Genomic DNA, 11,343 nt, shown 5'->3' on the forward strand with positions numbered 1-11,343 from the left:
GGTCCATAAGCCAGAAGCATCTTATGTCCCAGCAGCTCTTGAAAAATGATGAAGGACCCGGATCTTCTTGAGTGCAACCATGTGCTCATATAAAGCCCTACTGACGAAAGTGGGTCATCATGTGATGTAAGAGTTTCTCTGTGCTTCCAGGATCAGGGCCTGAACGTCTCCATCAGCTGGCATTGCGTTGTTATCGAAACAGAATTTCAGGTGGACGTAATATATGACCTGGAAAATCCTCAGGGATTACAAAGAATGTGATCACTGACCCTCAAAAGAAAGCCAGAAGTGGTAAAGCTTCATCTCAAGAAATTGTTCACTGGGCAGCTTTTAGCCACTGTGTGAGCACAGTGCTGAATCTTTGGCCTAGCAGTTTAAGTCAGATTTCTGAAATAAAGGTGAATCTTTACCCTTTTGAAAACTGCTTAACAAATTCCACCCAAATTCGAGCTGAGCAAATGGTACGGGAAACTATTTGAAACATTCACTTGAATGAAAATGTCAAGTTTGCTCCATGTCCTTTTGTGTTCACCTTGGTTGAAATCCTCCCCTTGCAGTGGGCCAGCACAAGACCTGTGAATCTACCTCTCAGAAGAGCCCTCTCTGCAAATAATCAACATGGACGTGAACAGGAGTGCTTATAGAAACAGATAATTTCAATGAATGTCCAATCTGAGCATGCACACCAGAAATTTGAGTTGAAGAGTTATACAACCAAGAAACAGAAGCGATATCATATAACTTATCTGTCCACGCAAAACTAACTGACTTCTCTTGAATGATGAAGATTGAGCACGCTTGATACTCCATGCTCATAAACTATTAGCAGAGCGAGGGCTATTCACTAGAGCGGGATTTTTAAAAAAAAAGTTTTAAAAAAGGTCAATTCTTCACCCACACCTTTTCTTTTTTGCTTCCAAAATTTCAATAAAAATTTGGTCAGATTGTTGAAAATCAAAACATTTCAGCCAGTTCCATTATTAATAATTTTGAATAACAAATGTATTTGCCCAAATCTCAAACTGCTCTAATATAATCTGCAACTAGGCAAAACAATCATCTATAAAATTACTTTCTAATAATTATTTGCTTGGCTCCATAAGTTACAAAGAAGCAGAGGACACTACATGCATGTATTTGAAAATGTGGGGCCCAATCCAAAGCCCACTGAAGTAAGTTGAAAGACCCCCCATTGACTTTAGTGGGCTTTGGATCAGACCTACAGTTCTGAAGTCAATTGGAGTCAAGGGCAATTGCAGGTCCCTTGCTTGTGCAATGGAGAAATGCTACTTGGAACCTTCAATAGACCCTCTCCGATGTGATTATTTAGGTCACTTTTGCTTGAATGTCCCTTTTATTAGACAGAACAAGTGAACTCATCTCATTTGAGGGGGGAGGGATAGCTCAGGGGTTTGAGCATTGGCCTACTAAACCCAGGGTTGTGAGTTCAATCCCTGAGGGGGCCATTAAGGGAACTGGGGTAAAAATCTGGGGATTGGTCCTGCTTGGAGCAGGGGGTTGGACTAGATGACCTCCTGAGGTCCCTTCCAACCCTAATAGTCTATGATTCTATGATTTTGCTTAGATACACTTTGATAATTATACTTGATATAGCTGGGGATTGAGGAATAGGGTGTGAAATGTTGCAACCTTTTAAAAGCACAGGTTGATTTAGATTCATAGCAATGATGGAAAAAATTGTAGTGTCTGAGACAGTTCTGCTGCTTCTTGTTAATTCCCCATGCATTATACTGTCACCTATTTGGAGATGACCAAGGCAGAAACTCTATTATAACAGCTACTTGTGGGTGTGCACTGGAAAACTGCAGTTTCTTATGAGTGATTATAAGTGTCGCATCTGTTCAAGTTGCTATGGTGATGCCAAGGCTGATTATAAGCTAGGTTAACCACTTCGGTGCTTTTCAATGCACAGCCTCATCCTGTGGATCAGTGCTCATCCATCCTCGGGAATGCATGCTGCATAGCCCATCCCTTCGGCAGGGAAAAAGTAGCCTCAAAATAGACAATATTGCAGTTTGGCCAGGTGATGAGTGAAATCAGAGCGCATATGAGTTATTGGGAACCACTGAAGAGTGTCTTAGATACCCGCGTCATACAAATGACAATAACAAGCCATAAAGCTCAGTGTTTGCAAATGGAGATGACTAAAAGAGGGGAAATCGGATACACCAAACACCTCCTCAACGCAAAATATACTGACAGATCCTCATCTAGCGAAAGTCCACGTAGTTCCATTTCAATTGTTCGACATTCTTTATCGGTGAATGCTCCAAATTGCTGTGCACTTACTATCAAAAGGTGGTAGATGCTTCTGGGGATCATACTACAGCACTGAAAAATCTATTGTTTCAAAATGTGGCATGTACAGTGTAACCTTAAATACAGCATTCTCATAAATTAGCTAAGAAATTTATTCTGCTGTGCAGTAAAGGTTACTGTTTGGCAGCAGGTGGTTTTCTTTTATGTAACAGCTATTCTGTCATTACTAAATAAACATATATGTGATAAAAAGGCAACAGGGTTGACACACAGCTAATCTATTCTTAGATTTGGCATTTGCTTAGGAGGGTTTCACCACATTGTATCTGACTCGCCGCATGTGCCATTTCCCAGACAAGCAGATTTTCACTGCTAATAAATTCTGATTCTCATTTAAAATTCAAAACTACCGTGCAGCCTTCCTGCATGGTGCTCTGATGTAAAGCTTCCTCTCTTACCCTGGCGCTGGTGTACCTTGCACTATCAGCATCCTGTCTATGGAATGGATCCTTCTATCATTTGTACATTTAGGGGTTCCACAAAATAGTCTTTCAGGGCCCATTTTTTTCTAGCTTTGGCCAACTTTGGCTCCAGAGATGAGAATGCTCAGCACTTGTCAGAATCAGACCTTTGAGTGTGTATCACTGAAGTTCTTGGAGGTAGTATTAAGTCCCACTGGGCTCTTCAGTGGCTGCTACCAAACAGACCTCCTGGGTCCAGCTGGAGTCAGATCTATTTGGAAACCCTTAATCTGAAACAAAGGCTCTTTCCCTTGGATTACAAATTTAGTGTAAAAAGAACAGGAGTACTTGTGGCACCTTAGAGACTAACACATTTATTTGAGTGTAAACTTTTGTGGGCTACAGCCCACTTCATCGGATGCATGTAGCCCACAAAAGCTTATGCTCAAATAAATGTGTTAGTTCCTAAGGTGCCACAAGTACTCTTGTTCTTTTTGCGGGTACAGACTAACACGGCTGCTACTCTGAAATTTACTCTTCCAGATTTCAGTCATTTGACTGAAGGTCAAGAACACTCTTCTCTTTTGAGGACTGTAATGGAAACGGTGTTACTGCATATGGAAATGGGGTCAGGTGAGCTGCAGAGAGATGGGACAGAGATTCAAAGGAAATGACAAGAGCTCTAATAATGGAACTGAAAATATGGACAAAAGTCGGTGAAAATCCCACAGGAGCTTTTGTCCTCTTTGAATTTCTTCAAGAAGTTTAAGCACTCTTTGTTCATCTTGCCTGGATTTTTTAAATCATACAGTTGTAGCTGAAAGTGTGAGGTTGGGGGGGCAACTGCTTTAGGAAATCCACAGGTAGGAAGAGAAAAATGTAGTGGAAAAATAAGCAAATTAAGGTGGCTTAAGTCTAAAACTAACTAGAAATGTGTCAGCATTTCACCTCTCAGCATTTCGTTAAACCCCACTCTTTAAAAGGTTAGGTGGGTGCCTTGGCAATTTAGGCCAAGGGAAAAAAGACTCAAATAAACAGTAGAGGTTTCTTTTCTCCTCTTTTTGCAAGCTATAGTTTGTCATTGCCATCCCAGGCTGCTGAACAGGAGCTTACTTCCTGCTGTCCACCCACCTCCTGTCCTTAGTTTAGAATTATTTTCTTAACGGATGCATAACCTTGGCCAGATTTTCAAAAGTAGCCTTTATATTTGCACATCTGAAGTTGTTCATGGAAGTTTCTGCTTAAGTTTTTGCCCTTCCAAAACTTGAATTTAGGACCAGAAGGGACTACTGGTAATCTGACCTTCTGTCTATCACAAGCTAGCTACACTACTCAGCACCCACATATGGACTTCAGCATTGTTTGTGCCGGGGAGGGATAGCTCAGTGGTTTGAGTATTGGCCTGCTAAACCCAGGGTTGTGAGCTCAGTCCTTGAGGGGGCCATTTAGGGATCTGGGGCAAAAATCTGTCTAGGGATTGGTCTTGGTCCTGCTTTGAGAAGGGGGTTGGACTAGATGACCTCCTGAGGTCCCTTCCAACCCCAATATTCTATGATTGGCACTCTTATGCACAAATTGAAAACTAACCGATCAACAGACATAAATACCAGGGCAAAATGGGATCCCATTGTTTCATAGACACGAAGGCCAGAAGGGACCATTGTGGTCATCTAGTCTGGCTTTCTGTGTAACATAGGCCAGAGGACTGGCCCAAAATAATTCCCTTTGAACTAGAGCATGTCATACCCTCTCTCCACCACTGACACACAAATTAAAAAAAATAAAATCTTGATTCAAGAGTGGTCATTGATGGAGAATCCAGCACAACCCTTGGTAAATAAGATATAGCTTTCTGGACCATGTGTTAGAGGCCTGAAACTCTTGACCCACCTGCTGTGCATCACTTGTAGTATGTCATTTCCTGCCTGTGCTCTGCAGGTAGGTGGAAAGGCTTTGGATATAATCTTCCTGGCCATACACTGCTGCATGCCGAAAATTGGCTTTCCTTGGGCCTTAATTGAAGAAGTGATGCTGAAGACCCTGTGAGAGCAGTAGAGTCTATTCATGAGTGAATAAGCAACAGAGTATGGCAATGGAGCCAGTGTGGTTATCGGGGCTATTTGAAGAAAGCACATAAGATATGGAATTAGATCCTGAGCTTTTCACTTTAGGTTAACAAAATGGAGATTGGGGAGATGCTTGAAGAGGAAAAACATGATTGCAAAAGCAGAGGCGATATCACACAGTACTAGAGACTTTGCTTTTTCTAGGGCTAATATAACCAAACCATGTTGTGGTATCTTACTTTACATCGGTCTAGGTATTTGTGTGACGTCCACCTGGGGATTAATGGATATAGTCTCTCATTTAAAAATACTAATTTCTTGACAATTCTTCACTTAAGATGTGGCTTGTTATGAACGAACACTAGTGTGTGTGTTCGTTTGTGTGTCTTAATTATTCCCCCCTTTCGGAATAAATGAGGGGGTGTGAATCCCTCCATATTTAGGGCTGGAGCTAGCTTCCTATTTTAAACCGATTTTCATTTTGTTCTCCCTTTTCGTATACATTACAAATGCCAAAAGTTAAAAGCAGTAGGGAAAAGAAAGCTACAATAATGCCATTAGTGTTATTCCTTTGGCAGCCAAGGTAAAGAAAAGGCTCTCTGTTCTTCATTGACTCAAGGCCAGTCCCCACTGGAGATGCACTGGAGGTGCTGTATCAGGCCCCCGGAGGATTTTCCCTGGTCCTACATCACCACCTGTTTCTGGTTTCCAGCATGGTAGCATGGGGAGAGCGACCATTGGATCACTTGATGATTATCTGTTCTTTTCATTCCCTCTGAAGCACCTGGCATTGGCCGCTGCTGGAAGACAGGCTACTGGGCTAGATGGGCCTTTGGTCTGACCCAGTGTGGCTGTTCTTATGGCTAGGACATTCCTATGCCCTGGCAATCTGTGTCTGATGGAATGGCCCATTGGAACCTTGGGTAAGCTGGGGGTAAATTAGAGCATCCCCAAGCTTGCACCAATCAGTCCCAGAACTGTGGGGACATAAAGGTAGCTTAAACTTACCTTCTCCCACACCACCCATCCTCCAGTTGTGCAGCAAGCTCAGCTCAAGTTGTCCGGGATTCAGTCTCTGCATCAGTAGTTAAAGAAATAAACCTTAATCCAAATAGGCAGCATATTTACTTGTGCTCCTTTTAAAAAAAAATGCCTGCAACTTCAAATATTTTCAAATCTCCACAGTTCTTGGCTGAATGCAGAACAGAAGCCTATGCTGAAGCATGTTTTCTGCTGTACATTCTGCTGAAGGAATTCAGTCTTTAACTACTTCTTCAGCTGGAAAATCAATTACCAAGGCATTTCTTTAGCAAACTTTTTGGCTTCTCTGGCAATAGCAGAATGACGAATCTCCTCATGGAGAGCTCTAGATGCTTTGCAAGTTATTCAACAGGGCATTTGAATTACTAGTATTATTAAATGGAAATCCTGCTGATGACAAGGATTGCTTGATATAAGCCAGACAATCAGATTTGGGATTGCTAATGAGCGCTCTCCACTTTTAACCAGCTCGTGTCACACCAGGGTTGTTCTGGTTGTGTAATCTTTCATAAAGATGGATCCAGGTCACACAGAAGAAAAATTGTTTCTATGGGCAACAGACCCTTTAATTTTACCATGAACAAAACCTCTGTCCTGAAGAGATTTTATACACACAGTGACCACAGCATGGTATTCTCCCTGGGTCTGGCAAATTTCCAGACAGAGGTCTTTACAATTGGAAAGTTTGGTTTAGCAATTTGGTGCTTACAAGAACCTTCTGTATTTCATCTCTCTGAGTTTCACTCGCTGCTTCAGAGCCTTGGCATAGGCTCCTACTTAGCTCTCTATTGTCTTTGCCTGTTCTTCAGTTAATTTCATTCTTCCTCTTAGTTTCTTGAAACTCATGTGGTTTAATCTAACAGTGTTCACCAGTGTCCATATGGCGAGTGGTATGTTGCCTTTTTCATGATGAGCTGGCAGCCATTTTCATCAGGTTGGGATTTAGCATGTCATGTTTTTGAAAGAATTAATTCTCTTGAGTCGTTTTACAATATTGACTCGTCCAGAGATGGGAGGCAGAAGCTGGTGAGGTCAGCCATGTAGTTTTTCCCCATTTATCACGCACCTTATAGCCAAGTCCTGCCAGACATGCAGTTTGCCTGAGGACTGAAAGAAATCTGAGCAGGGATCTCAGGAATTGGGCCCCATAGTGTTTATGACGCATTGTTCATAGTGGCAGTTATTTGACTTTGAAAAGGGGCTATTGTGCCTGCATGTTGGATGCTTATGTCTTTTGCACAATATTGAAAGCATGGTATGATTATACAGAGGTTCAACAACCGCATTTCTTATCCGTCGTGTCCACGGAAATGTGTTCCGTACAACACACAAAATCATGCACCTCTGCCTTCTGGTGAGTTTTTCCTGAGTGAGAAGGACCTGCAGACCATGCAAAATGTTGGTGGAAGTTTGATTTAGACTTATGGGGCCAGATCCTCAGCTGCTGTGAACTGATGTAGTTTCATTGACTTCAGTGGAGCTATACTAGCTGACACCAACTGGGGATCTGACCCATGTTCTGGTGCTGTTGTAATGATAATACCTAGCTTCTAGATAGCCTTTTTCAGGCTTACATCTCAAAGCACTTTACAAAAGCGGGAAAGACTTAGGATCATTATTTCCATTTTACACACAAGGAAACTGAGGCACAGAGTAGAGAAGTGATTTGCCCAGGGTCACCAGAAGGCCAGTGGCAGAGGCAGGATTTGGAGACTGGTCTGCTGAGTCTCAGTCCAGTGCCCTGCCCACTAGGTATAATGATGGTTCAGTCCTCATTACAATATAATTAGGAAATTTTTAAACGTGCTTTTCTTTTCCTTTTCTTTCTTTGTATTCATTAGCTTGAAAGAAAGAAAGAAAGAGAATATATCAAACAATTTTAACTGGACAGTGTCGCCTTTACTAACCTGAAAGCAAGCTCCCCGTACAAGTAGTTTGTTGTTATTACTCCCATCAGGTTAGTCAGCTGTGATTCTGTAATTAAGCCAACATGGTAAGTGATGCTAAATGCTTCTCCTTGTTTGCTAGCCCCTCACATGCTGTATATCAAAATTCATCTCCTGTCATACCTTTTGTAATAAATCACTACATTCATAAATATCCAGTGAATTCTTTGCTCCAAGCAAAACCCTTAGCTCTCACAAAGGGAACAGTTAGGCCACGTCTACACTACCCGCCAGATCAGCGGGTAGGAATTGATCTATCAGGGATCGATTTATTGCATCTCGTCTAGACACGATAAATCGATCCCCAAATTGACACCCATACTCCACCTCTGCAGGAGGAGTAAGCGGAGTCAACAGGGAAGCTGTGACGGTCAACTTGCTGTTGTGAGGACGGCCAGGTAAGTCGAACTAAGATACTTCGACTTCAGCTACGCAAGTTGCGTATCTTAGCTCGATTTCTCCCCCCACCCCAGTGTAGACCAGCCCTTAGAGAGCTAAGGTGGGTGAGGTCATATCTTTTATAGGACCAACTTCTGCTTGTGAAAGAGACAAGCTTTTGAGCTCCACAGAGCTCTGCTTCAGGTCTCGGACAATGTCAAGTCAGGCATAGTAATACACTCAAGGAGGCAAAGTTACCCAAATAATTCTAATTGTGAAACAAACTACTAGGAAAATAACTTTACGAAAAATGTAGGTTTTATACGAAGCAGCTGAACAATGCCACTGGGTTCTAAAATACTCTGGCTAGACAGTATTTCCAGAGGTGCTCAAGCAATGTGCATTGAACCACCACCCATCAGTGCCTCGCTCCACAGCCAAGTGTGCTTCTTATTGGTCTGTCACTTGTGCTCAGGGCCTTGCACTCAGTATTTCGGAAGGAACAAAGGAATCTCTCAGCCACTGGGAAATGATACATTTGACTTCAGATCAAGAAAAATAAAATCACTGGTCTGAGCACAAAATATTCAGTGGTAGCAGTCAGAAAAATAAGCCATAAGGGGCCAGATCATGTTGGTTTTTGACCACACTAGCTTTGTGGAAATGCAAAAATGTTTGATTTTTTTCCCAACACACTTTTTCATAATATTAACTTGGCTGCTGTTGGGTCATATCTGGGTCACATGTGTGAAGTTTTACTGTCTTGCAGCTATCCAAGTGCAAGGTCCTCTTCTTGCAGGGCTTGAGGGAATGTTAGTCCAGTTTGGACTCGAGGACATACATGCGAATACCATTTTACTCCTTAGGAAGCCTCTTTACTTACATGTCTGAGTTACCACTGTTCTTCTCTCCTCCCTACTAGCAACAAAGGGGAGTGCTGACGGCCTCTCTGGCGGACAGCAGTGCTGGCTGGCAGCAGGCACTTTTGAAAAGCTAGAGTGTGCCTAGCCTGCTCATGTATGTAAGTATAAGGAGCTTGCCTTTCTTCCCCACTTATACTCCTGATGACAAGAACAGTTACATTTGCAGTATCTGTGTCCCGGGGGGAGCACCAGGACTGCTTCCGCCTTGTACCCCCAGTGGCACAACCTACCCCACCGAGGCAAGGAACAATGTAGAGAGCTGGTCAGATCCCAAGAGGGTAGCACAATGCAGTATCCAGAGGGATGTAACAGCATGTCCACACTCCCTGCTGGCACACCGGTGATGTCCTCTGAAGGCACCGTTCCTCCCAGAACTTTCCCATGAGGCAATGCTGCTCTGCACCTCCTCCTCCCCTGGGTTAGCTATCAATGAGACATTCTGGCATTCCGGGAAGAGCTGTTCTCCTTTCCTCCCAGCACACAGGACTGGGCCTGGAATGGCATGTCTGAGGAGATTTCCTAGGTTACACTACAGTCCCCCAAATAGTCCAGGTTAACTGAAAAGTTTGCAGAGATGGAAGCATAGCTTAAAGCAGAGTTGGGCCCGCTGAAGATTTTGATTCAGAAGAGGATGAAACCCGGGTTTTGATTGAGCTCCGGGCTGGTTTGGTTGTAGGAACCTTGAATGCCAAGCAAACACCAGGTGAACCAAAATGGAAGAAAGTGTTCACACAGGCTCTTACAAACTGAAATGACCATGCGTCACCCAGCTCTTCTCATAGCTCAACAATGTAATTTGACATCTGTATATGAAAAAAGCTCTCAGAGATGTTAAGTAGGCCTAGTGTTTAGGAGAATCAAAGGTGGAGTTCAGGTTCCAAGCTGATGACAGTGCAATCTTGCAAGGCTTTGGCTCCAAATGACGGGAGTCTTGCGGTATCAGAAGTTCTTGCTAACTTTTGACCATTAGATCTGGGTGAATAATGAAACATAATTTGCAAGTATTTCACTCAACATTTTCAAAACATTTTTTTTTAAAAAAGGTTGTAAGTTTTGTTTAACTGCTTGAATATATAAAATACTCACCAGGTGCATAAGTTGGATAAATAATGGGGGAGAGAGGGGGAACCTTGCTAAATCCACACAAATCATGACATGCATGATTTGATGGCAGTAATTTGACCAGGTGTATTTACCATCTTGGGCTAAAATCTCAGAAGGCTTCTGCCTCTGAACTAGAACCAGAAATGTTACTCTTTCAGATTTTGGCGTTGACCCAGAATGAAAGTGAAACTGCACGGATGGAGTAAGATCAGGGGGATTTCACTTGGAATCCTCCACCCAAATTTTGGAGTGCTTGGATTGGCTGCTCTCTCCCAGTGTGTTGACACATGCTACTCAAGATGGCTTTGCTTGAAGAAAAATGCTACTTGGTGTTTAAATTAATAAAATAAAAACAATTGTATGAAAAAGAGAAGGCAAAAATCCATTCACCAGTGTTCAGATGTCTCATGTTTTCATAAGAAATTGAAGCTAAAGTCACCAAATGTAAGTATTTCTGAAAATGTGTGTCAGTCCTTGCTCCCCCATATCAACGTGAGTTTTGTGACTGAATTAAATGAGAACAAGGGTCAGCCTTTATTTACCATGGTAGTTTGCTAACATATGTGCCAGAGTGTGACAATATAGAATTTCCTGTTAGAAATTAACAAGACACTAAACATAATGGGGCAATACTTTAATATTCTTGCAAACAAACTAATGAAGTCTGTTAGTCACTATGCAGCACTTTGTGGAATTCTTGTGCATTGCAGATGATAAATAGTAATCATATTCCCAGAAGTTTGGTAGATGTTCCAGACTTAAGTGTTTTGTTTTGTTTTGTGTGTTGAGCTACTTGGGTACCAAGAATGTAAATGCAGTAGAACCTCAGAGTTCCTAACACCAGAGTTACGAACTGACCAGTCAACCACACACCTCATCTGGAACCGGAAGGATGCAATCAGGCAGCAGCAGAGACAAAAAAAAAAAAAAAAAAAAAAAACCAATACAGTACAGCATTGTGTTAAAGTACTAAAAAAAAAAAAAAAAGGGAAATTAAAAAAAAAAAATTTGTCAAGATAAGGAAAGTATTTCTGTGCTGGTTTCGTTTAAATTAAGATGGTTAAAAGCAGCATTTTTCATCTGCATAGTAAAGTTTCAAAGCTGTATTAAGTCAATGTTCAGTTGTAAACATTTGAAAGAACAG

The 11,343-nt window shown here is 42.1% G+C and overlaps 1 long non-coding RNA gene across 1 annotated transcript in view; it reads left to right on the forward strand.

The window, feature by feature from the left end:
- The window catches only part of LOC127053249 (uncharacterized), a 33,446-nt gene extending 23,035 nt beyond the window's left edge, over positions 1–10,411 (forward strand). Inside the window, exon 3 of the long non-coding RNA XR_007774980.1 lies at positions 10,358–10,411. This is a non-coding gene — a long non-coding RNA (uncharacterized LOC127053249). The remainder of the gene's footprint in view (positions 1–10,357) is intronic.
- The last annotated feature ends 932 nt before the right edge of the window (positions 10,412–11,343 follow it).

Source organism: Gopherus flavomarginatus, chromosome 6 (genome assembly GCF_025201925.1).
Source record: "Gopherus flavomarginatus isolate rGopFla2 chromosome 6, rGopFla2.mat.asm, whole genome shotgun sequence".
NCBI lineage: Eukaryota > Metazoa > Chordata > Testudines > Testudinidae > Gopherus > Gopherus flavomarginatus.